This window comes from Microtus oregoni, unplaced genomic scaffold (assembly GCF_018167655.1).
Source record: "Microtus oregoni isolate MIOR12 unplaced genomic scaffold, Mior012 000035F_ref0000213, whole genome shotgun sequence".
NCBI classification, from domain to species: Eukaryota; Metazoa; Chordata; class Mammalia; order Rodentia; family Cricetidae; genus Microtus; species Microtus oregoni.
In genome coordinates, this window is record NW_024543094.1 from 7,805,537 (window position 1) to 7,832,152 (window position 26,616).

Genomic DNA, 26,616 nt, shown 5'->3' on the forward strand with positions numbered 1-26,616 from the left:
CGGGCTCCATCTGGAGATGTGGGTGGGAAGGAGCAAAACTCAGGTCCTGAGCAAGAACAGTGTGAGCAGAATGGGAAGCCATCTCTCTAACCCTGGGATCCCAGCACTCGGGAGGAAGAGACAGGCAGAAGGTGTTGAGAATCAAACCCAGGACCATGCATATGCTAAGCAAGCACTCCACGGGGGAGCTACATTCCCAGTCCAAAGGACTAGAACCCTTAATACAAAACAGGAGGTGTATGTGTGTATGTGGCATTAAAGTCTATAATAACTAACGAGCTCCTAATTGAGGAATACATCTAAAGGATACTCTATACTGGGAATAGAGAAAGAAGGAAAAACTTCCTGACTTCCTGGAGCTAAAGAGCCAGGTCTAAGTTAGGTCAAGATAAAATATATGATAATTCAAATCAGTTTCAAGCTAGGTTCAGTGGTATACTATAACCTCACCATTTGGGATACAAGGCCAATTTAAGATACATGAAATGAGGTCCTACCTCAAATAAACAAAAAACAAAATAAACCCTCCAAACAGATACACAGACCGATAGACACACATACCAACTCAATTTCTTCATGAGTATAATATAAGTAGAAGTTCTGCTACTGAGGCTTAGATGAGCTGGCACAGCAAAGGGCAGCTAGTGTGTCCACTACACAGCTCTCAGAATATTTCACTTCTATGAATGCAGGCTCTAATTGTACAGGAGATTTAACAATCAAAGCTAACCGATAGAAAAAAAAATAAGCTTCCTTATTTTTCTTCCATAAAAATAAGCTTCCTTCCTTCCTTCCTTCCTTCCTTCCTTCCTTCCTTCCTCCTTTCCTTTCCTTTCTTTTCTTTTTTTACAGGGTCTTCTAGCCCTGACTGTCCTGAAACTGCTCTGTAGACAAGGGTGACCTCAAACTCACAGATCCATCTGTCTCTACCCCCCCCCCCGAGTGCTGGAATTGAAGGTGCACACTACCACTGCCCAGCAGAAATAAGCTTTCTTAATGCACTTCTTATCAACATCCATAGAATTTCTCTTCATGACCTGTATCATGTAACACCGGTGTATCTGCCCATATCAAGCACTGCCCTGACTTTGGATGTTGTCTATTTATTTATTGGGATGTCACAGGCATGGCAGAGCCTGCATGTTGAGGTCAGAGAACAACTGGAAGGAGTTGTTTTTTTTCCATCCACTGTGTGGACCACAGGAACTGAACCTAAGTCATCAGTCTTGGAAGCAAGTGCTTTTACCCACCGAGCCAACTTGACTGCCCTAAAAGTTGTATTTGAGGGAAACTTGTTGATTTAAACTTGGAAACTGAAAATGTGCTAAAACTCAAGGATCTCTGGAAGTGAATTTCACAAGACACACACAAAGACAGTTCTAGACGATTGTTCCAAAGGAGGCAGGGACAGGGAGTCTGTAGAGGTTAGCTGTGCTGACTTGTGGCACAGCAGTTAAAACTTCCTTTGCAGGGAACTTAATTCAATGTTGAGAAAGAACAGAGCCAGTGTGACGAGGGTTGTATGTGACAAAGAGATGACAGAGAAAAGAATGTCTTTAAGTAGCAAAAATACCCTTAATGCAGGGTTGGATAACCTCTTGACAGATGTCTTACTTTTCAGGACGAAGTACAGTGATCTGGTAGTTCCAGATGCCTGCAGTCAAAGAGCACAGATGGTGAGAATTTACCTCCTCAGACTTCCTCAGCATGAGCAAGTGTTCTGTTTCCTTTGAGGTGTTCTGTTTTGGGGTGAGAAGCTCATTTGATGTCTGCCCAGTGATTTTATTTTTATTTTCACAGAATTTACATGTTATTCGGAGTGATTTCTAAAGACCCAACATATTCTTAGATTACTATTGTAATGGCTGGCCTCAAATTCACTGTGCTGTGTAGCTGAGAATGACCTTGAACTTCTGATCCTGATTCTGATTTTTTAAATTATTCTCAAGAAATAACCAAGCATATAATGTACATTTGAAGTCCCTGCTTTCTCTTTTATTATTTGAAAGAAAGTGTATGTCTAGTAATTAGTTTCTTAAAACATAAAGATAAAATCTACTGGGGGCTGGAGAGATGGCTCCATGGGTAAGAGTTTTGCTGTGCAATCATGAGAATCTGAGTTCAAATCCCCAGGACCCATATGAAAAAATGTCGAAAAAGCTGTGTGTGTAACTTCAGGATTCTGGAGCAGAAACGGCTGATCCTGAGAGCGCTTTGACCAGCCAGCCAAGCCCAGCCATGAGCCTCCAGTGTAATGATATATTCACTGCGAAGGCAAAGCGGCAGAGAACAATAAAAGACCCTCAGCATCTTCTTCTGGTCACCAGTGCATGCCTGGGTCCATTTACCTGCACACTCATGTACATATACTGCACATATACCACATACACACGAACAAGCAACACACACAAATAGTAAAAGGAAATTAAAAATTAAGAAATAAATATTGTCTATTAAACAGTTAGATCAGGAAATATCGTGAAATATCAGGAAATAAAAATCTAGAGGAAAAAATAAATGAAAAGTTGTTGAGCTGAATTATACTTTCTTAAAAATTATTAGCACAGATCGAGTGCTCACTTCATGTATGTGTCATATTGAGATCAAGTCAAAGCTAGAGAGCCCTACTTCCTTTTTTTTCTTTTTCTTAATTTAACTGCTCTAAGAATCTCAAACACAGGAAGTTGTGTGTCTTCGACTGCCAGACAGAAAACTTGGTGCTTCTGGGCCTGTGTCAGCTGTGAAGCAATCTTGGGCAGTTGACGTACTTTCTACCCTTCCTGCTGCCGTGGAAAGCCCATGTCAGTTTTACATACAAGTGTTTTTAGGGGTTAACTGCTTTTTTTAAAATTTTTTACTGATTTATCTTCTCTTTGTCTGAAAACACACCCAGAATAGAAGTGAAAGTAAAAGTGAAACTCAGTACATTTTTGGTTTTGAAAATTAGCAATAATATTTTGGTTTTTATTAATTAATAATTTATATGTTTGTATGCATAGATGGAGGGGTGGTATGTGCACATATGTGGGCTGCCTCCAAAGATCAGAAGAGAGCATCAAATCTTATGCATCTTTTGAGCCATCAAATACGAGTGCTGAGAACTGAACTCAGGTCCTCTGCAAAAAAAAGCAGCAAATGCTCTTAAGTGGTAAACCATCTCTCCAACCCTGATTTTTTTTATTATTTTATTTTATTTTGTATGTATGTGTGTATGCATGTGCTCACATGCCATGACACATGTATAAGGGTCAGAGAAATTTAGAGAATCTGGTGTCTTTTTCTACTATGTGGATCCAAAGGATAAAACTGGCCATGAGGCTTGGTGCCAAGTGCCATTACCTGCTAAGCTATCATGCTGACTCTCAATTGTAATAGTTAAAGAACCACTATGCAATACATTGATTAAATATGTAGTTTAAAAAGATTGAGAGATGTTCTATAACTTCTTATATACTTACTAATGTTCTAAATGCTAGTTATCAGAACACTTTAGCAGCCGAGGATGTAGCTTAGTGCCAGAGTGCCTGACTAGCATGTGCCAAGCACCAAATTCAAGTCTGAGCCCTACAAAACAAAACCTCTGTTTATTTCTAATTAGTACTTAGCCAAGAGTTTCCTTTACAGGAACTTAGCTGTCAGGGGTTAAAACAACTTGGCATCCTTTATTAAGTGGTGTATTATGTCAGCAAGGTGACATGTGACCTTTACTTGTTTGTATGTAACGGCAAAGGGGCCAACAAGATGGTTCAGCAGGTAAAGGTTCTTGCCACTCAGCATGATGGAAGAAGAGAGAATTGATTTGTCCTCTGAAGACCTCAACTTTGAAGGGGCATGCATATGCATGCATATACACACACTTGAGTTATAACTTGTTAACATGGAGAAATTTATATAACCATTAGGGAGTTATCTTATAAAGGTGATAGTACCATGGAAATGAAAAATTAAAATATACATTATAGAAAATGATTATACCATATAGAAATAAACATATACTAGAAAAACATATATTAATACAAATATTTAATATATTAATCTCTGGCAAATAAGACCTTGTGATTTACTTATCTTCTTTTACTGAGCTTGTATTCATTTTGCAACTTTATTAAGTTGCCATAACATGAAATATTGTTTTTTTAGAAAACTTTTTCTAAACGAAATTATGTTCATTTAGTAATTCAATTATCTTCAATCATTCCCTATAATCCAGGAAAATGTATTTTTTGATAAACATTTCTATGAACAGATTCATTCTCTCGAGAGAGGAATAACACTCTGGTTGTAAGAGTCAAGTTGAAGTCATTGTGTCAGTCAAAACAACCCAACTCTTGGCGTTTTCTCATGGGTCAGCCCGGCAGCATCAGTTTTAGATTGTATTTCTGCTCTCCCTCTGGAATGGTGAAACTCAGTCTTAATTTCTCACTTACAGTGTTACTCGAAGGCTGACTGTACATTGAAACACACTGGAACATGACCCACGAGAGTAAGGATGAAGTCCAGAGAACTGAAAGTAAGTGTGGGCTAGAAATGCTGCCCGCATTTGGGTGGCGGAGTGCTTGTCTAACATCCACAAAGCCCCCACCTTGATCCCAGCTCTGTGTGTGTGTGTGTGTGTGTGTGTGTGTAGGTGCATGTGGAAGCCAGAGGTCGAGGCAGCTTCCTCTATCATGCTCCATTTGATTTGTCTCTTCACATAGGCTCTCTCATTGAACCCAGGGCCAGTGATTGGGTAGACTGGCTGGCTGATGAGCTCTGAGGGGCTTCTTGTCTCTGTCTCCTCAGTGCGGGGTTACGTTTATGTGGATCCCAGGACTCTAATCTCAAGTCCTCCTGCTTGCACGCCATGCACTCTACCACTGGAGTCATCTCCCCAAGCCCTGACAGGCTCTGTCCTTGAAGAGTCTCTGAGAGACTTTGGTGACTCAACATTTTGGACACCTAGGGTAAAGGCATTCTGCCTTTTGTCTGCCTTGAGAATTCTTTGAAGTATGTCTTCCTCTTTCGTAATATGAAGACAAGAGTTTCCTGGGATGTGGCTGTGACAGGCACACAAAATCCCTTCTAGTCCTGGCTGTTTGACAAGAACGGAACAGCAGCAGGAAGTTGGAAAGCAAGACTGGGTCTCTGCATGAGCACCTACGTTACACCAGGTGATAGCACAGAAAGGCCAGCCCCACAGCACTGGGGCAGAGGGTGAGGCGCATCACATATGACGGGAGTTTTCGACTCCAGCAACAACACGGGAAAGGGGGAAAAAGAGAGAAGGCAGCCGAAGAGAAAGAGAAGAGAGCACAGAACATGTGACAACTCCAGAGAATAACATGTTACCAAGGACCTCAGGAGAGTCTAGCGGAATAGAGCAGATGGCTGGAGATTGCCCCGTTGGTAAAGTGCTTGCCATATAAGCAGGAGGACATGATTTTGAGCCCCAGAACCAATATAAAAAAATTAATATGGTGGCACAAGCTTGCAATCACAGCTCTGGGGAGGCAGAGACAGGCAGATGCCTGGGGTTTGCTGGCCAGCCAGCAGAGTCTACTTGTTGAGTTCCAGGCCAGTGAGAGACACTGTCTTAAAAACAAAACAAAACAATTGTATTGTACTCTGCCTGAAGAATGGCACCCAAAATTGAGTGCTGGCTTCTACATATACATTAGTTCATACATGTGATCCAGTACCCACACCCACATCCACTTACACACCATCACCACCCTCACCACCAATCAGAGCAGACAGTAGGAGCTGAAGGACCAGGGATTGTGGAACCCTGAAGTTCATAAAAGTCTGTGCTAATGGGAACATAACATGCAATTAGTAACCCTCCTTCAATTACAGAGGGAGTTGACATGGGGAGATGTTGCTACTTGCCAAAACTTATGTAACGAGTCCAAGGTGATGCCTGCTGAGAGTGGAGTTTTGACAGGCATCCCTAAAGGTGTGCATAAGGGCTGGAATGGTTTGAGCTCTTCTCCTATAGCAATTAGCCTGAAGTTAGGGCATCAGAAATCTGCTCTGGACCTGACTGTTAGACAGGAAAGGAAGCACAAGGAGTTGGAAATATACCTGAGACATTCAGGGAGCAGCCTGTGTCCTCAAGTGTCTTGTCTTTTTGACTCTAGGATGTGATAGGGCACAACTTGCCTAGTGTTATGTATTTAACAGTCCTTAGTTCATTGACTCCCTAACTACTATTGTAGAAATAATAGTCACAGTATACCTATACAGAACAAATTCCATTTGCCATGGAATTTTAATTACTATGCATTAAGAAAAACTATAGGCAGCAAAGGTGGCTCAGTGGGTTAAGTGCTTTCTGTGCAAGCAATGAGGATCTGAGTTCAGATCCCCAGCTCCCAGGTAACAACTGAATGTAGCAGCATGTGTCTCTAAGTCTAGTACTGAGGGCGGGGGCAGAGCCATGGCTCCCAGGGGCTAATGGTCAGCCTACCTAGCTGAAAGTAAACTCCAAGTTTGAGACAGAGTTTCTGTCTCATAACACATGGTAGAGAAGCAATTGAGTAAGATAATCTGAAGTCAGTCTCTGCCCAGCATGAGTTAGCACACCTCACACTTAGCTTCATGCATCTCTCTCTCTCTCTCTCTCTCTCTCTCTCTCTCTCTCTCTCTCTCACACACACACACACACACACACACACACCAAAGAAATAAAGTGTAATACCTAAATGACAGAGCCACTGGCATTATGTTATTAAAACTATATCTTAACAGCATTTTGCTTTCAAATGAGACTACCAACTTTCCCTGCAGCGTTTTTCATTTAACAGGTACTGTGTACCTAGATGTGTGTAGATGTAGCATGAAAAACGAGCTTGTGGTTTGGAGAAAGAGACAGGGAAGATCTGAGCTCCAGGAAGGTTTCTTTGTGGAGAATGACGTTTTGCATTAGTAACCTTACCACAACCTGATGCTTTCTGTTAACTGATTTCTCTACAATGGGCTTTTCTTCTGTGTTCCCGGGGCTCTACACAGACAGTGCTACACTGTAAGTCACACTTTTGGAGGAGGGATATCTACATGACTCAGTTTTTACGTCATTCATCCTTAATGCAACATAGAGATATAAAACCAAGAATAGAAGTAAAAGCAAAACAGAAAACACTGCACTTCAGGGGCAGGGGGCTGAACTATGACTACACTAAGCAGTTGGCAAGCCAAGAACTCTCAGAATGTCGCAAGAGGCTTCACCTGTCTGTGGCAGTGAATATGACTCTTCTTGAGTCCCAAGACATGCATACTGAACTTCACTATGACAGAAACCAGGAGAAGGTGCCTAGGAAGGAACTTCTCGCGGACATATTTTAGAAGCCACATCTCTTTGACATGATTTTATACACTTGTATAGAGTCTAATTTCTTAGTCTAGTTGTGCATGTGAGTTTCACACACACATACACACACACACACACACACACACACACCCCGATCCATTCCCGGAGAATTTTGGATATTTTTTCTCCACTCAAAAATCTCACAAATATTCACCTCTATGTTTTTCCTTGCTTTGGAAAATATTTCAGTTTTTATATGACTTAAGTCATTTGGGCTTTTTTTTTTAAAAAAAGAGTATTATATAAGGTAAGAATATAATTCTTCAACAGACAAAATTTTCACTTTTAATTGCTTGAATAGTCTCTGCCTTCTGTATTTCTCTAACTTTTCTCTAAGTAGAATGTGAAAAAGTCATCTGCTGACTGGATATTATGAGGCATAGAGTCTATTGGTTGGGACCAAGGAAGATGAGGAGGGCTGTGTGGGGGTCTGTGGGGCACATCTGGATGGATGTAAATCATCCCTCAGCCCATCATTCCTCCAGACCCCGATTTCTCCTCTCAGAACCTCAAACTTGCCTTCTTCTCAACCCAGTATACAAATCCAGGGGATGTCACAACTTCACTCTTTTGGTCTTCCAGCCCTTCTCCCAACCTCTGGTCACCCGCCTTCTGACCCAAGCTCATACTCAGGCAGCTGACAGGCAAACGCGGTTAACGATGCTGCTGGGCAGGGAAACCAGAGCAAAGGAACAGGAAATCTCAGGGACGTGATATCTAAGAGAGGTGCACATTAAAGAGAAGTGATTTCTCTTCAGTACAACTGGGGTGGTGATGGGGAATATGCAGTCCTTTTTTTTCCTAAAAGGTTATGATTCACACACACACACACACACACACACACACACACACACACACACACCAAGTAGCCTCTGTAAAATACATAAAAATAGAGAAATAGGCATTCCTCTATAACTAAAATAAAACCTTTTTTAAAAGGTGATTCACTTAAACAGGTGGTTCCCAGTCCATCATTCCAGTCAGATATGGCATCATTTCCTTCTGTCTAATTTTAATGGCAATTACTCTCATTCCACCATATGGGCAGGTCTTTGTGATTGAACTCGGACTGTAGGGTGGTGAGTGCCGCTACCCGCTGAGCAGTCTTGCTGCCCAGTCATACCTTATTTTATTAGTTGAATGAATTCAAATATCTCATCATCTTTGAAGTGTGTGTGTGTGTGGGGGGGGGAAGCCAGAAACAAAAACAAACAACAAAACACCCAAACACTACCCTCGGAGATTGGGCTATCAGTGCCAGGGCTGTTAACGGTTTGAAAGACCATATCTGCTGTACTTCAAAGGCCCACTCAATGCCATTCATTTCTAAGTTCTTAGAGGTCAGCTCTGTAAACAGATGGATAATTTATCTAAGAACCCCAGATTTCTAGGGTAGTCTCCAGTGATTTTTCAGGTGCATATAGCCGTTGAGAATATGGCTAAGCAATTTTGGCGAGTAGGGTTTCCCTTTTAAACTCCTTGCAGGCAAAGGTTATTACAGGACAATGTATGACATCCGTGTGTGCTTTTATCTCTGCGATCCTCCCCCCACCCCCCACCCCCGCCCCAAGACTTTTTAAAGCCACATAGCTTAAGGGATCTCCTCTGATTAGATCTAGAATTACTCACTAAAAAAGATAACCTGCTTCTCACAGCAATTTGTAATGTTCTAGCCAGATTGATAATAGGTGGTCCATTCTTTCTAAATGTTCCATTAGTGAATCTACGGGACGGGGAAGTTGGGTGTCTTGCAATTTTTTTTGAGCACAGGATTGGAAGAAAGAGGGAGACTGTCTTACCCACTCGGGTCAGTACACGGGCGAGTGCTTGTCCAACACGGAGCCATTAGGAACCAAGCAAAGTGTGGAGCGGGTCCACCCCGCGAGCCGCATCGCAGCCCACCGGGCTTGGCAGGATCCTAACAATGCTGCCCTCGTGTCTCGGTGCTCGGCTCCAGCGCGCCTGCACGTACGTAGCTTGCACGTGTGTGTTGATATGGAGTTCGTGTGTGGACCCCTCAGAATATGCTGAAACCGATTTCGCAGAGAGGCGCCCAAGACAGGTCGAGGGAAGGTAGGAGCGGGCGCGGCGGGCTTCCCCGGCCTCGGGGCGGGGAGGCAGCGCGGGCCGCGCAAGTCCCGCGCCCGCCGCTAGAGCCCCCCGTGCGCGGCTCGGCCCAGGCCCCGCTTGCCCGGCCCGGCCCCGCGCGGGGAAACACTCGAGAGCACACAATGAACTCCGAGGAGGCTGCGAGCCCGGCCGGCCGCCGCGCCCGCACCATGTGAAACACCGCTTAGTGGGGAACGTCAACTTTCCCCCTCCGGGCGTCCTCTGCAGTCCCGCAGGCCCCTCGCCGCCGTCGGGCTGAGGAGACGCGGTGAGTGAGCGAGCGAGCGAGTGCGCGCGGCGGTCCAGGCCTCCAGCCGGCGCGCGACGCCCCGGCCGCCTCGCCAGGCTTCGCCCCGGCGCGCGCTGAGGCATTTTCTGTGGTGAAAGCCGCCGCCAACATGGCGCCCCTCGAGCCCCGAGCCCTCCGCGCCGAGCCAGCGGGGGGAGCCGGGGAGGAGGGAGGAGATGGCGGGGAGGAGGAGGCGGCGGCCTGCGTCCCCCCCGCCCCCCGCGCCCGTCGCCGGCTGAGGCCCGAGAGGCGCCGGGCGGCGGGAAGGAGGCGGCTCCGGAGGGAGGGCCGGGAGCGGCGGCGGCGGCGACGGCGGAGCGGAGCATAATGGTGGGGAAAGCTCGGCGGCGGCGGCGGGGCGGCGGGGCGGGCGGAGGCGTCGGTGGCGGTGGCGTGGCCTGCACCGTGGCGGCTGCCGGGGCCGCGGCCTCTGTGGCGGGCGGCGGCTGATAGTGGCTTCAGGGACTGCCCCAGGCCGGAGAGGCCTGCGGGCTGGGCGCTCCCCTCTGTCCGGCGCCTCTTGCCTCGGGCAGCCGTGAGGAGCCGGCTCGGGTGAAGGCCGCGGAGAACCGCGCGCGGCCTGCTGGCGCCGCGAAGCCGCGGAGTCTTGTGAGCTCCTCCCGCCGGGTCCCCGCGCCTCCTGCCTGGCCAGGCCCGAGGGCCCTTTGCGTGGAACGTGTGGCGGGCGGAGGGGAGCGATGGAAGCGGCGGTCCCCGAGACCAGTGCCCGCCGGTCTCCCGGAGGCTGCAGGCGATCGGCTTGCGAGGCTTCAGTTGCCTCAACAGGTCCTCCCGGCCGTCCTGCGGGATCAGCCGCCTTGTGCCCCTGCAGAGCTGGAGAGAGAAGCTGATGGAGTCGCTGCCCGTGGGGTTGTGGCCCGAACTTTCACTTGGGCTGTCTCCGCTCATGCCTTTTTTTTCTTCCTGGGCCGAGCCGCGAGTGCTCTGCGGTGTGTCCGCGGGACTTTGCCGTTGGTGTCTGTGGTACTTAGTGTTGGCCGTGTGTCCGTGGTACTGACGGGTCGGTCGGTCGGTCCTGTGTGGTCTGTGAGTAGCACTCAGTGTCACCGTCAGTATGCACGCAGCATCCAAGTGTCCTCTAATCTGTATCAACATTGGATTGTGCCGCTGCACAGCTGAAATGTGTGTGCACTGTATCCCGGGAGGGCTAAGATGTGTACATAGTATCTAGCATTGTGTGTGCAGTAGCTTTGTATGGGGTGTCGAGTGTCATAGAGTGTTACAGAGTATCCTTTGCGTGACCGGTGGTTTACACTGTGTACACACACGGTACCTGGTTTCTGGTAGAGTTGGGTTCCCACAGTACCTAGTGGCATGTGTAGTATTTACAGAGTACCCCTGTTAGGAGGAGTTATGCGCTGTACCCAGTGTCTTCTGGGGTGTGTATTCAATTGCTGCCTTCATTTGGTGTGTACAGAATGACTGGCATCGTGTCTGTTTCTGAGTCTGAACGAAGTGGCCAGGTGGTCCAGTCAGGGCGAAGACACCCCCAAAAGCAGTAAGCAGTGTGAGGGGGTTTTTGTGAATCTGGCTCACTCAGGTCCTCACTCTGCTCCGCCGGGGAATGAAGTTTCTTCCAGCCAGTTGTGTCGTGTGCCGGCAAAAGCATTAAAAATAATCACTGGTAGAGGCAGAAAGGAAATGTTTTGTAAAAATAAAACGAGAAATGTAAAACTCTTTAGTTTGATTATTATGGGATACAAACCTCAAATGATGGGGGGGGGGCGGTGTCATTGACTCCAGTTGGTAGGTAGAAGTTATTAGAGGGGGTCTGGTTGTTCTCTAAAAGTCCGAGTGATTTTTAGTAGGCAAGATGGTCTTTGTACTTTCTAACATCTCTAACGTGTTCAAGCAGAGCAGCGGATCTCAGCCTTCCAAATGCCGCGACCCTTTAACACAGTTCCTCATGTTGTGGGAACCCCCCGACCATAAAATTATTTTGTTGCTACTTCCAAACTGTAATTTTGCTACTGCTGTGAACCATAATGTGACTGTCTGATATGCAGGATATATGATATGTGACCCCTGTGAAAGGGTCGACTGGCCCCCAAAGGGTTCGCATACCCAGTTTGAGAACTGCTGGGCTAGAAGCAATGTGAATTCATGTACAGGCATATTACTTTCCTGGTCTTTGTTTACATTGTAGTAAGTACTTTGGTTACGTTGTAGTCAGTATTTTGGCTAACCCTATGAGATGAAAAGGACAGAGACTCAAAGATCGAAGACATGAAATATGATTATGATCAAATCACAATGTTTCTTGTTGAACTCTGGTTAAGAGAATTGCTGTGCTCTATACACCTTCTTTTTCTGTAGAGACTGTTCATGTGAAAACTGTATCTTCTCATAGTCCCCACAGTGGACAGTTTTTTGCAGTTACCAGTCGCAAGGCATTTAAACAAACAGACACACGAGTGCTTTCTTTATAAAGAAATGATTTAAAATGTTAGCACCTGTGCTGAGTTCTCCTTAACTGTTCCTCAGATAGTCTGAAGTCGGTGCTCTGGGTGGGCGTCTGTTTGCACGTCTGAATGACATTAGATTCATTTGGACCTTCCCTTTTTTGTCACCCTCTCTCCATTTCCCTTTAGAGTGGTTCTGATAGCAAATAATAGAGGCCTTCATACCCCAGCCTGACTTGATTGAGATACTAATTGGAGTGAAGATTTTTCACATTGTGTAATAGAGCTATCACATGCTGTTAGGACATGGTTGCTTAAAACCCTAACCAGCTGCTGGAGGATTTTTATTACCCTCTTTAGCCTTAAATTGATTGACTTTTTAAAAAAATAAATTATCAAATCTAAGCAAAGAGAATGTGTCATGAAAAAAAAACTATCAAATGAGTAGTGAGCCTTATTCTTTCACTGCTTACAGACCTTCAATTTGACATTAATTTTTCCTCAGGGTGATTAATTTTGTTGTTTTGATTTTGGTCGTGGCATAATGATCAAGACCACAGACGCAGTGACTTGGGTTTGAATCTCACTTGGGTCATTTAATAGTAACTTGACAAATTCCTTAACCTTTGACAGGTTAGGATAGGAAGAAGAGGGACTAGCTGAGGCAGCCTCACAGTTCCTGTGGAGTATATAGGCCATTACTGAAGCTGTGCCGGGCTCATCATGGGAACTGGAAGGACAGATTTGCACAGTGGAGCTGCTCCTTACAACGCATAGTTTCCATTTTGATTTTGGATGTCTATAGAACCACAACCAATATTGAGCCCCTATCTCGGCTGTCTTTTGCTGCCAGTTGAAGTCTAACCTCGAGTTAGCTAACATGGAAGAAAAGATGCTGTTTCCTGTTCCTTTAAAATGTATTTAATCAGTTTTGGTGGTTAGATACAAGAAAGACTGCGGATTGTATTCCCACCTGTAGTTGTAAAAGGTGCTTCTATGCAGGTTACTGCGGATTGTATTCCCACCTGTAGTTGTAAAAGGTGCCTCCATGCAGGTCACTTCCCAGAAGTGCTCGTTTTGGCACAGGTCAAGTGTCATAGGCCTGGCTTAGAAAGCCTGTTAGCTCAGAGCATGGGTCAAGTGAAATCTGACACCTTACTATACTCTTGGTTTTGAACTTTTGTTTTCTGTGGTGGAAATTATGTGTAAAACTTTCTAGACTTGTTGTTGTTGTATGTGCATTCATAGTGTGTATGGGTGTGTATGTTGTGACGTGAGTGTGGAAGTCAGAAGGCAACTTAAAGGAATCCTGGGGAGCCAGCTAGAATCAATCGGCTTTTATGGCAAGTGACTTTATAGACAGAGCCATCTTGCTGGCCCACAACTTTCTAGTTGTAATTTTGATCTGTTGCTACTTTGTGTCTATCAGTTTACTCTTGCTGTTGTTGTCCCCTCCCCCTTTTGGTTTTGTTTACAAATCATATAAAGAGTAGAAGGAGGGATAATATGTGTATATATGTATATATTACTATAACTAGCTCCCTGAAGCAATTTTAACAATGTTTTTTTTTTGTTTTGTTTTGTTTTTTAATTCATTGCTTCCTAAGCCCTGGCATTTATTATCCCTGACAAGTAACCAATAGCTGAAATATACTGAGAGTGATTTTAACAATTGGCTCTAATATGGTACTTTCTGAACCTTCATTACCCCATCTGGAAAACTTCAGGTTGTGTGTTTTATATTGTGTAAGGGGTGAATCTGCAGAGAGCAACCACTGCTGTCCTTCCATTCCTTCGTTCTGGAAATGAATTCATTCCTCATCCACAATTTTCCTAATTGTTGTCCTAATAGTTGACCAGGGATGAAGGGCAACTGGTTTCATTTGCACATGGCTCCTATACAGTAACCATGAGCTGCTTGCAGTGCCTCCTGTTCTCATATTGTCCCAAGAAGTATAGCTCGGTTGTGCTGTGGTAACTGAGGACTCTCAGGATATGTGGCTTCCTATGGTTCTCTGTTGAAATGTTTGGGACCTGCAGTGTAACCACAGAATTGAGTACAATGACAGTAAAATGCTGTCTGCTGTCTGTGCCCCTATGCAGCTATTCACCTACACTGGCCCACTTTTTAAAAATTACATTTTGTGATCTTAAAAGCATGGTAGCCTTTTAATTATGGGAAGTTGAGTTCCTCGTAGCAGTGTGCTCCCCATCCTAGTGTCCATATGTATGCCTGTACACTGGAACCACTTTCAGTCCAGGTGTTTGCAGAAAGAACGTCATCTGTGGAACATTAAAGCCAGGATCTCCTGGGATGATGGGTGAGTGACAGGAATGGAAGCTGCAGGAAAGAGAACTTAAATATAAATTCCTCGCAGAGCAGTCTTTCTGAACAGTCTAACTGCTGTGTGCATGAGATGGGAGAAAAATGAGCCTGCTGTTATCAACTTTTTTCTGCCTAGAAAATTCTAGTTAGTTTCTATTATGAAAAGATTATATAAGAATGAGAATCAAAATTACTTGTAAATACAAAGCAATAATCTGTGAAGTAAAACATATATTTGAACATTTGAAAATACTTGCACAGTCTATTATGTATTTGAGGATATAAAATTAATGTAATTGTTAGAATTAGCTACTTAACAGCTGGACTATTAATAATCGTAGTCAGATAGTTAATCTTTCATGTTTTGATGATGTCTTCTATTTGAGAACAGTTTCCTGATTTTTAACTCAAGTTCTTTAAAGTGAGTTAGCATTTGGGACAGTGTTTCCACAGTGAAATGCAGAGTAAGACCTCGGGCTGTGTTTGATAAGAGGAACAGAAATCCCGTATGTTCAAGTGCTTAGTGATTTCTTTACTATACCATTGTAAAGATAGGGCACCATTGGCTGTGTGGCAAGCTCTGTGAGGTTGGTGACCCCTGTTAACTCAATGAACTATTTGTTTTAGGAATGGCTAAAATGTGTCTGACTCTTTGTAAAACTTAAGAAAAGAAAAGAAAAGTAGATAGTGGTGAAGACTGTTAGGTCAGAGTTTTTAGACATTTAAAAGACCAGTAAGCCAGACTTGGTGGCCCATATCTTTAACTCCAGCACTTGAGAGGCAGAGATTGGCAGAGCTCTGAGTTTCAGGCTAGCCTAGTCTATAGAGAGAGTTCCAAGACAGCCAGGGCTACAGAGAAACCATGTTTCAAAAAAACCAATAAATGAATGAATGAATGCTAGACTAGTATCTGCTTACTCCTTAGATGTGGAGAGGACTGGTTTATGAGAGGCCACTGTGAATTAGAAAGTCTGTGGTGCTGACAACTTGTCCAGTTTTTTTGTAAAATGAATATTTTAGAAGCAAATTAGTTTTGTTTTAATGCATACTTTAAGTTAGTTCATAGTTAAACATCACTTAAGATCACATTGAAATGTTTTGTTGTATTTTGTATAAAATATGTATAATTTTGATATATTTATTAATACATTATTAATTATGGAAACGTTGCTATTGTCAGATACTTGGTAGATTCTGAGGTGAATTAAATAAAAAGGTTCCTGCTTGGAGAAGTTAAGAGTAACAGTTACCAAGCCAGTGAGATAAAATGTAAATGAGAAGTAAGGCCAGAGTGCTACCGTGTCCATGAGTTGAGGGAGACACATTGTGTTTGAGTTGGGATTCTTGTGAGGTCTTAGCATTGTAGATGCTGTCCAAGTTTGTAACCCCGAAATTTGCTACACTAAGTTTGTGGTTTGTAAAAGCTACTTTCTTATGATTAGTAACACTACTCTGTAGAAAAGCAGAGCTGGAGTAAACACCAAGTGCATGTTTCTTAGATACTATCTGAGCTGGTAAAGAAAGATAGACTCACTGAAAGGTTTTAGTGCTTTCCTCAACCACTTTGCTCTAATAAATAAATTTAAAATATAGCTCAAAAAATGGAGGTTCCTTTCCCCTAGTTTTAACATTTATCACGGAACACGAAAGATCTATGCAGATTTTAAAAATGAGTGTCTCTTGAGAATCTGTAACATAATATTCTCATTACAGAGTTTGAAACATTTTAAAATCAGGAAGACCCTAATTGGGCTGTCATTTTACCTTGCACATTAAGTTGCTTTAAAGTCTACTTTGTAAGAGTTTCTAGGAAGCTAGCTTTCCTTATAAATATGGCCTATGCTGCACAGCAGAGCTGGCCCTGTCGTGGGAGATGTGGGTGACCCAGCCCCAATGTTGTGAGCAGAGGAGGCTGTCCCCATTACTCATCTGACTTATGGTGGCATGGGTGGAGGAGAGATGCCCTCTGCCCCTACTCCATCAATGCCTGGGACAGGTGGAGGAGCTGGCCCTGCCACTTACCAGTTTACTAGCTTGGCAGTTTTGGCTCCTGTACCTCACCTGGACAACACAGTGGAGCTGATCCTGATGGTGTTGGTGTGCCAACCCTGAGGGCAAGAAGACTGGAGAACTGGCACCACCCCTCACTCATTGCTGCCAGGGGTGAGTCGCATGCACCCCCCTCCCCGGGCAGTGCTAGAGAGAGCTCACCCTGGTGGCAAGGACTGGGGAGAACTGGTGGGTTGATGAACCCTACAGCTGCCCAGGTCCAGAACCAGGATTATGACTTGACCCGCTCCAACATACACACCATCTGTGATCTGCTGGAGCACATGAAGGGGCCTGACCCGCAGAACCAAAGCTGCAGGATCTCCACAACACTACAGGAGAGCCAAGAAGAGTACCACTGAGGGCCCAGCATCTATAGAATAGCAGAAATCAGAGGCCTCAAATCAGACCAATAACTCTATGCAAGGAACACTTTCAGTTAAAGATATATGGACAAAAGGGTTTACTGGGTGACTTACTGTGCCACTCTGCAGCTTCTATGAGACGATTTTTTAACTTTTCCCTTTGCTCTTAAATTTTGTTTTGTTTGGGGCAGAGGGCAGATTAAAAGGGATGGGGAAATGAATGGGATCAAGATGCATGATGTGAAAGACTCATAGAATAAATAAAAAGATGGGCCTATGGCAGCACCTTTTTATATTCCTATTATTTTGAAGGTGTTGGTAAATGAACATTTCCTATGGTAGGCAAGTTACATCCTCCATGTATCCCTCATGGCAGTGTCTTGAGGGAAGTAGTGCAGTTTCATGAGGGAGCAGGCTCTGAATGGTAGCTCCTGTTCCCCAAGGTTATGGAGACGTGATCAAATTGGTTTGAATGCAAACTTAGGAGCATCAGACATTGAGTTGATTGTTCTCAATTGCTCCAAGTTCCCTGAACCTTCTGAGTTTTTGTACTGATTCACCTATCTCCCTGAGACACCTTTATAAATCTTCAAAAAAAAAAAAAAAAAAAAAAAGAGAGAGAGAGAGAGAGCAGAAAGAAAAGTACATAGATAGGAATGTGAGACCATGCTCACTTGAAAAAGCAGAAGTTGGGAAGAAAAGAATATTAGAGTACAGATAATCAGAACATTTTTAAATAATGTTCAGGTTAGTTCCAATTTCTTTGTTAATGACAGCTAGTAAGCTAAGAACAAGCATAGATAATTGGTTCATTTTCTTTCTGTTGCCATAGCAGCTCATATTATGGAGACACAACTTGGCTCAGGTTCAAGAGTAGTGAGTGGGGATACTTAAATCTTTATTTTAGTGTTTATAGTAGGAGAAACATGCTTGGAAATACTTGGCATGAACTCCAGTGCTAAAGCCTTGTTGCTGTCTTAGGAGGGGAAGGAAGCCTTTGTCTTGATTCTTAGCCATCTCTCCATTGGCTAAGTTAATTTGGACTGAAATCTCAAGTTCTGGTAAGCGTCTTTGCATGCTAAGCCTTGTTGAGCTTTCTGCAGGGTGTGTTCTGCCGTCCACAATGAAAGGGTGTGATTCCGTGAGAAGCACATGCTGTATAAGAGGGTAAATGGCTCTGCAGCATCCAGAGTCACGTTCTCCAGGCAGTCATAGCAGTGATGCTGCAGTGGATATTAAATATGATTTTCTCATTTAGTAGCTGTGCAGAAGTTTTCAGAGAGAAACAGTCCCTTAATGAAGGCTAATTATGGGGGACGCTTTTTCAACTTGAAAGCCATTGGGGTTGTTTTTTTAAGTTTTATTTTTGTCACTTCTGAATTTATCTGCTTAGTATTTTTTTTTTTTTGTCTTCAAGCTGCATCTGGAAATCACTTTTTGAGAGAGCAAGTCCTTAATTTTTAATCGGAATATTATGTGGAGTCCTTTCACAATTGACGTAAAGTTTATCTATTTTAAGTGCCTGAATTTTACAGTTTTAAAAAAGGGAAACTAACCTGCTGTGGGGTAGTTTATCATTGGAGATGTTTTAAGGTACAAAGAAAAAGTCTAAGGCAATGTTTCTGTTGTGTTCATAATTAGCATTTTTCTTATATGTACAGAAATATCAAATTAAATATCACTATCTAAATATTTTTATTTTAAAATTCCTACATATTTTACCACTCTGCATGCATATATATAAAATCTCCTACACATAAAATCTTAAGACGTCATTTGGTTTTGGTTGAGATTTCAGGTGAAAAACGCTCATTTGAATCATTCAAAATAGAAGATTTCTTAGAATTGTTTAAATAAAATTAGTTTTCTTATTCACATTAATTAAAGCTAATTAAATATCAGTTCAACTCAAAGTCAGATTTTCTCTTTGTTCGCTTGTATATTTTAAGTGCTAATGAGAATTATACTTTGTAAACCTTGCTTACATGAAAACTAGGACCTCTCCTTTTTTTCTCAAATGTTTTAGTGTGATTTCAGATGACTGTGCTATAGGACTCATATTAGGAGCCAAGAATAGTTAAATCGTGGTCGAACATCTAAACTATTTATTATTACTATTATTACTGCTATTATAAAAATGTTGATTCAGAATCTTGTGTGTGTGTGCGTGCGCGTGCGTGCAAGTGCTGGAACCTTTGGAAATCCTTTTGGGGATAACTTACAGAAAATGATGTGTACCGAGACCTTTAGCTCTACTTCTCAGACACTGTTAAAGAATCAGACCTGCTAGGGTGCGTGCATGAGACCCCAGGCTCTATTTTTAGGACCAAAAATCAATGAATCAAGTGTCCATAGGAACAGAACAGTCAAGTAGCCTCAGAAATGCATCACTTAGGAAAGCCTGAAGTGTTTCCATGTCTCAGAAATGTAAATATTGCTACTGTACGTGATCTGGGAGTCAGTACTCCCTGGTTGTCTTAGATACAGTGTAGTCATCAGTTACTGTGCATCATACCTGGGGATAAAGGAGGCTCAGAAAATGGGCTCCATGTAGCTTGGGTGTTGATGTAAAGCAGCAGTACTCTTGTTCCACATGGACTCTCCAGGATTCTCCATTGCTCAGATTAAGAGCATGGTTTCCCTAGGGCACACATGCCAGCTGTCTTGGGTGTTCAGCTCTCAATAGTGTGGGCATCCGAGGAAGCGTTCCAACTCTTACTCTTCTGGTCATCTCTCTCTGCAGCGCTAGCCTTTATTTATATATGCTTGAGGGATTCCTGTTACCCCTCTTCATTCCAGGTCTGTCCTTGCCCTACCCACATGGATTATAGGAGTCGTTCCTTTGAGTGTCTCAAATGTCTGACTTACTTTCTTTGCTCTGAAGAAGTCCCAGAGCTGTATGCCTACTGTTGCAGCAGCCACAGTAGCCCATTTCTGCAGTTCTCCTCTACCACTGGACGGTCATGTATTTTGAGGCTTCATAGGATCCTGGGAACTAGGCAGTACTTGGCAATTGCACAGGCACATCTCATCTTGAGCATTAGTCCATACTCATCTTCCAGCTTTACGAAAGTCAAGGTGCATGACAGATGGGCTTCAGAGGAGGGAGGACAAGGCATCTAGGGAACCTTTCCTCTTCTGACTGGATGGTGCGGCCCATTGCAGACCACTGTCTGCAGTGATCCTACACAAAGTTCTGTCTCTTCTTTCAGAGGGCACTATGTTGTATTTTTGTGTATAAAAATATTTTTGCATTCTAGAAGCATTATATTTCTTTTTGTTGCTATTAGAATGAAAGTTTTCTTACAAAAGAGTATTTTTTTTCTTTTTAAAAATTTGAACTTGAAGAACAGAACATCTTAGATGGCAGTGCTGCCAGGGTTCGCATTTGCTTGTAGGTCCAGGTGCTTTTCTTGGATGGCACTCAGTGCTGTGGAGAGAAAGGGCCTGCGGCTGGGCTCCCAGGTGAGTTTACTTGCAAGAGCTTGCACTCTGAGAAGAAAGGCTACACTGAAGATTGGCCACACCAGTCCAATTTCTCTCACCATGGTGAAGAGGCACCATAGACTGCTTTTGCCTCTCTGTCACTGCTCTGTCAGATGGGAAGTGCTACAAGGCAGTAGACTGAGACTTTCCATATTGGTTTTCCTTCCCTTGGAGATGATATTCCTCATATTCCAACTTTGTAATTTAAGTTTCCACTTTTCCCTTAAGCACCAACCAAGTCATTTTTTATTTGTTCAATAAAGTTTTTCTCCCATGTGCAATTAGCCCTGCTATATTAAATAAAAACTTTAGTAATTGGATTTAAAGTTTGTGAGTGGTCTGGGAGAGCACTGGTCTTTCAGTTGCAAAGTACTAGGTTCAATCCCCATTCTAGAAAGTAAAAAGTGCATGCATGCAGCAAGTTTGTGTGCATTTGATGTTTCTGTCAAGTTCCTCTTCCTCTTACTGCCATCAGCTCAGTGATTGGATTTCCTTGTTTTTCCTTGCCAGCGTTCTTACCTTCATATTATTCTTAGTGTTCAAGGTTTCTCTGTTGCTGTTTAACTTCCTTAACATGAGAACATTAACTTTTAAAATTTCTGAAACATACCCAGAATGCTGTTTGTAGACTAGGAGAGTTACATGAATGTAGATGTTGCCAAAAGAATCAGCTCTTCGTTTTTGCAGTGTCATGCGTAGGCAAAACCATGATTCTGTTGGTCTTCTCACAACCTGCTGGAAACACTATGGAACGAATGTATACAGCTGTGGGATTGTGGACGCCTGTGTGTGTGCCCACCTGGGCTCTCCCAGTTCTACCAGACTGCTCTGATTGAAATCATTCTAACACTTCCCCCGGTGTCTTAAACTTTGTATTCTCATACTCCCCGGCCCCCACCATTTTTGGAGTCAACACTAGCTACCTTCTCAGGGGGCCGGGAACACTGCCATTGGGAAGTAACATGCTTTCCTGTGATCTACAAACCTACCCCCTTCTATCAGACCCTCACCTGCATTCTGTGTAGCATCCCCTCCAGAAACCTCTTGCCTGTTTTCTGAACATGTTGTCCACCTTCCATTTGCTTCTAAATAATATTAGGGCACTTCCCATTGTTACCAAATAAAGCAAAACAAACAAGTAAAAACAAAAAACAAAAATCTCTACTGAATTCTATGTCCATTTCTAGGGGTTTCTTTTCTCTCTCCTCTGGAAATACTCATCTAAAGCATATCTCTATTTTCTCTACACTCACTCAGCAGTAGACCCTGAGCTAGCCTCTCTCATTCGTAGACTAGATAGATGATCTGGGAGTTGAGAAGCCCAGTGATCACTGCTTTCTGTCAGCAGCATGGAGACTCCTGGCCTACCCCTCCCTGCAGCCCCCCTCCTGTCCTTTGTTCCCTTAGGGCCACACGTTTTTACTTTTCTTTATAACCTTTCAACTGCTCTCAGAACCCTTCTGCGGCCTGAAATTGCAAATGACTGGCATCATACTCGCACCGAATCTCTAATTTCCCCTACTGTGTCCCTTCAGAATTATATCCCTGGTTATGGTTCAGGCAACCAACCACATGCCCTCAGCTTGAACAGACAGAGCCCGTCGACTCAGCTGGCATCGAACATTGCATTCTCACTATCTCATAGTACTGGAAATCCAAAGGAAGGATGGGCTCTTAAGTGATGCATTCACAGCTCAAAAGACCACTCTTCCTTTGCTTATTCTGCTACTCTCAGCATATGCTTAGTCGAAGGCTAGTCCCTCAGTGGCCAGGTAACCACAGCAGTTTGGGGCATCACATTCAGACCCAGCACCCACATTAGAGAACAAAATAACCATTTTAAGACATTTTAGAAGTTTCGATTTCAAAGTACTGCTAGTATACATCTCTCTCCTTACTGACAGGGCAGTTGCTGATTCTCTGCACAAAGGGACAGTGGGGATTCCCAGGATGGTTGCTCTAACGGTGTGGGGCCAGGAGCTGCTGGCAGTTTAATCATGTTATCACAACCTCTGCAGTGATTTCACTTTCCTTTTGCATCTCATGTCCTTTATAGCAACTTACAAGCTTCAATAAACTGACCCTATGCACTCACATAGTCTTTCTATGGTGTGATCTCGTTGGCTTTACACTAAGCATCCTGGGGGTCTCTGAGTCAGTGCCCCTTCTTCAGGGAAGCCTGAATTGATCCTGAAGTGAGGTCACAGAACATGACCTCTTTCCAGCATAATTGCCCCCAGAGTATCTGTACACAAAATAGCCAAAACTGTGATTTTTGTATGAACAATAGTTATCAACTGGGTATTGTATTCTTGAGTATTTAAGAGACACGATGGTACAGGACTATAAACTGCCCTTCACCAGACCAAGCAGGGTAAAGCCTATGTTGGATATGCTTAGATAGCATTTGCTAGTTTACTGGGTCACTGTTTTCAAAATGTCAATAGGAAAGCATGATTAAATGTCGTGTTATCTTACTATTTTGATATTTGTTTATTAAATTCTGGGCCTGTCTCAATTTATATTTTTGGTTGTGGGCCTAGCCTTTAATGGCTGAGCCATATCTCCAGTCCTTGTCTCATTTTATATGTGAACTAATTTTATGTTTTATCACACTTAAAATTCACATGGTGTCACTTGGGGGCAGAAGGACTGTGACAAATTTAATAAAATAGCATGTTTCTCAGACAACAGAATGTTCATTAGTTATCTTGCCCTTAACAACTTCAAAAATAGTGAAGGAAAAAGTTTAGGAAATGTAGTCTTAAGTGCAGGAAGTTTCCCAGGTTTACCCCAGGCTTCTTTAAAGTGGTATGTGAGCATGTGAGCTAGATCAATGCTGTCCTGGCAAGATTTCAAAAGTAGTCAGCCAGTGCCCCTTTTAAGACACAATTGTTTTAGAAAAGAGTATGCCTTTATAAAACACAATAATTAGACATATTTAGTTGGAGACTGATTCTTTTTTCCTCTTTTAAACTAGCAAATTCACTCCCCCCCCCCCCATACACACCAACCCCAGGATCTTCCCTAAATACAGATCTTAGGAGCCAACCATTGCAGATGAGTTAGAAATGCCAAATGGGACCAGACCTACATGACCCTTTCAAGATGGTAGGCGTCTTAGGGTTTCTATTGCTGTGAAGAGACACCATGCAGCAACTCTTATAAAAGGAAACATTTAATTGGAGTTGTGTTGCATGGATTCTATTTGGTCTTAATAATATAAAAACCTAATATCTGGAGACCAGATATTAGGGGGTGAAAACTGAAAGATCAGAGAAGCAAAGCAGCCAGCCACAAGTTCTTACTGCTACAAAATCTTCAGACAGAATGGGGTATCCTGTCTCTACAAGTCCTCAGACCGAATTCCCTGCACTCCTATCTCCTCCCTCTGCCCAGCCATATCCCTTCCTGTCTCCACCTCTTCAGTGCTGGAATTAAAGGCTTGTGACTCCCAAGTATTGGGATTAAAGGTGTGAGCCGCCACCTCCTAACTCAGTTTCTCTTTAAGACTGGATTAGTCTAGTGTAGCCCAGGGTGGCCTTGAACTCACAGAGATTCACCTGCCTCTTCCTCTCAAGTGCTGGGATTCAGGTGTGTGCCACTAGTGCCTGGCCTATGTGACTAACTAGTGGCTAGCTCCCCACTCTGATCTCCAGGCAAGCTTTATTTGTTAAAACTCATGCAAAATATCACCGTAGAGCTGGATTACAGTTTCAGAGGCTTAGTCTATTATTGTCATGGCAGGAAACATAGTGGTATGCAGGCAGATTTGGTGCTGGAGAGGGAGCTGAGAGTTCTCCATCTTGATCCATAGGAAACAGAAGGAGAGACACTGTTTCCCACACTGGTCATATCTTGAGCATAAGAGACCTCAAAGCTCACCCAACAGTAACACACTTCTTCCAACAAGGCCACACCTACTCCAACAATTCCACTCTTCCTAATAGTGTCTGTCCATATGAACCAAACATTCAAATACATGTGTCTTTAGGGGCCGTGCATATTGAAACCACCATACTAGGAAATGCATTTTAGCCTAATCACAGCCCAGAGTGCTTTGAAACCCAAGTGCAGGACCTGGTAGTTGGCAGTTAAGCCCTCATATTGTCAGTGTTTGCTGTTGTTGTGTTCACTCTTTCCTGACATTTCAGATTGTGTGCAATAATTGTAAGATTTCAAATTATATTCCTCTAGAGAATATTGAAATCTTACAATGATTCAATAAGACAATACCCAAACTAAACTAAGATGGGAGCTTGTGTTCTTCAGACTTGACTGTCAGCTGAAAGAATGCTTTGTGACTTGGGTGACATTGCAGTTGGTGCAGCAGGCAGGAGCCTTGGTGCTGTGCCCCTCAGCCCTGTATGTGTTTGTTATCTGGTCTAGAAAATACTGGTCACGTCCTAGTACTTTGTCCCCTTACTTGTTCATATTTTCTACAATAAAATGAAACACTGTCAACCTATATCTGTTATAAAGAATGGTAGTCAAGAGTATAAATTATGGTAATTTTCATGTTGTTAAAATTGATCAAAAGTTTATTCTTTGGTTTAATTTCATAAATTAAGTTTATTAGATTTATTAAATAATTATTATATTAAATAATTAAAAAATTAAAATAAATTTAAAAAGTTAATTTATTAAAGAATGATTTTGAATAAAAGGTCAGTACAAGTTTACAAAAATAAATCACCCAGACATTTCTAGAGTTAGTGACAACTGTTTGCATCAAGAATTGGCCCAGTCCTCTCTGCTTCTCCCTCTGGTGCTTTTATCTTGGTGCTGATATGTGCCCAGTGAGTCACAACTCTGAAGCCTCGGATTGTCGCTGCCTTCTTTAGCTCTGAAATGTAATGTTATGCAATCAGCAAATTATGAAAGGTCTTTCTTTTTTTTATGGTTTATTTAACTTTATTTTATGTGCATTGGTGTGACGGTGTCAGACCCCCTGGAACTGGATCTTCTGACAGTTATGAGCTGCCATGTGGGTGCTGGGAATTGAACCCGGGTCCTCTGGAAGAGCAGTCAGTGCTCTTAACCACTGAGCCATCTCTCCAGCCCCTGAAAGGTCTTTCTTGAAAAACTGTTTGAGAAACAAAACTGTCTGGTTAATTTGGTATAGACTGGAATAGTTGCCACGTAACACATGAATGATCAGTTAAATAGACTTGAAGAAAATGCCAGCATATTCTACTTCTTAGTTAAAGTTCCTGGGAGGCAGGGATTATTTCATCTCCATTGACTTGTTGGGGATCCTCTTGAGATTGTAAAATCAGAGTTGTTACAGTAAAAGTAAAATGCCATAGGTCCCGAGTGACCCGTGGGTCACAGGCCAGCAGATCCCAGGCAGGTGAGAGACCCAGAGATGGATAGGAATGGCCATGCAGAGTGGGTTGTGGAAGGAAAGGGGAGGAGGGGAGAAGAGCAGAGAGAGAGATAGAAACAGAGAGAGGGGGGGGGGGTAAAGGGAGAACTGGGGAGAAGGAAGAGAGGCAGAAGCTGCCTCTTTGGGAGATAGATGGAAAGGAAGAAAATCAGGTTGGAAGCAGAAGAAAGATCTGCTTGCCTCAACGGATGGGGGAAGGAGAGGGTACGGCTTGTCTCTCAAACGAACAGGACAGACCATTACAAGAGTGATTCCTGGTTCAGATGGGGGACTGGCTACTCAGAGCTGGCTGTGTCTGGTTGGAAATACTTCAGAAAGTTTCATTTCCTTTATCCACCTCTGATGTGGTTTCTGAATGTTGATACTGTTAAAGTCTGGTTATTCAGCATATTATTTTATTACCCATAACTGATCTCCACCATGCTTATGTTCTGTAAAATTACCAGACTCTTACCTGACTGTGACGCTGCTCCACTTCTAAGAATTATATGACCTCAGACAACTCCCATCTTGAGAGCCCAGGGTGGGCACAGGAAGCCCCTCTGAAATTCAGGCTTTGGCTGAAAACTCTTGTTTGGGACAGTCTTGGGTATTAACAGTATATATTTGTAAGCAGGTATGGATATTCCCGGTAGCATGGAGCCCAGAGTGTCCTGGAACTCATGTAGAACAAAGATCCCCTGCCTCTGCTGCCTCTGCCTCACAAGTGCTGGGATTAGAGGCGAGTGCTGCCACCACCTGGCTGAATTGTTTAATTTTTAAATAATTTATTTGGAAAGTTTAATTTTTAGAACATCATACTTTTAAATTGGGTTAAATCAAGTATTACATA

At 43.2% G+C, this 26,616-nt stretch overlaps 1 protein-coding gene across 8 annotated transcripts in view; it reads left to right on the forward strand.

Annotated features, from left to right (window-relative positions):
* The first annotated feature begins 9,125 nt into the window (after positions 1-9,125).
* Zmynd11 (zinc finger MYND-type containing 11) overlaps positions 9,126-26,616 on the forward strand; it is an 88,323-nt gene continuing 70,832 nt past the window's right edge. For 4 of the 8 annotated variants that reach the window (XM_041630659.1, XM_041630665.1, XM_041630664.1 and 1 more), the window contains exon 1: positions 10,016-10,076. The gene's annotated coding sequence lies outside the window, so the exon portion shown is untranslated. Of the gene's footprint in view, positions 9,317-9,360; positions 9,726-10,015; positions 10,077-10,574; positions 10,697-10,774; positions 10,794-26,616 lie in introns of those variants that run through there. The other 4 variants (XM_041630661.1, XM_041630660.1, XM_041630663.1 and 1 more) reach the window with 4 other exon arrangements.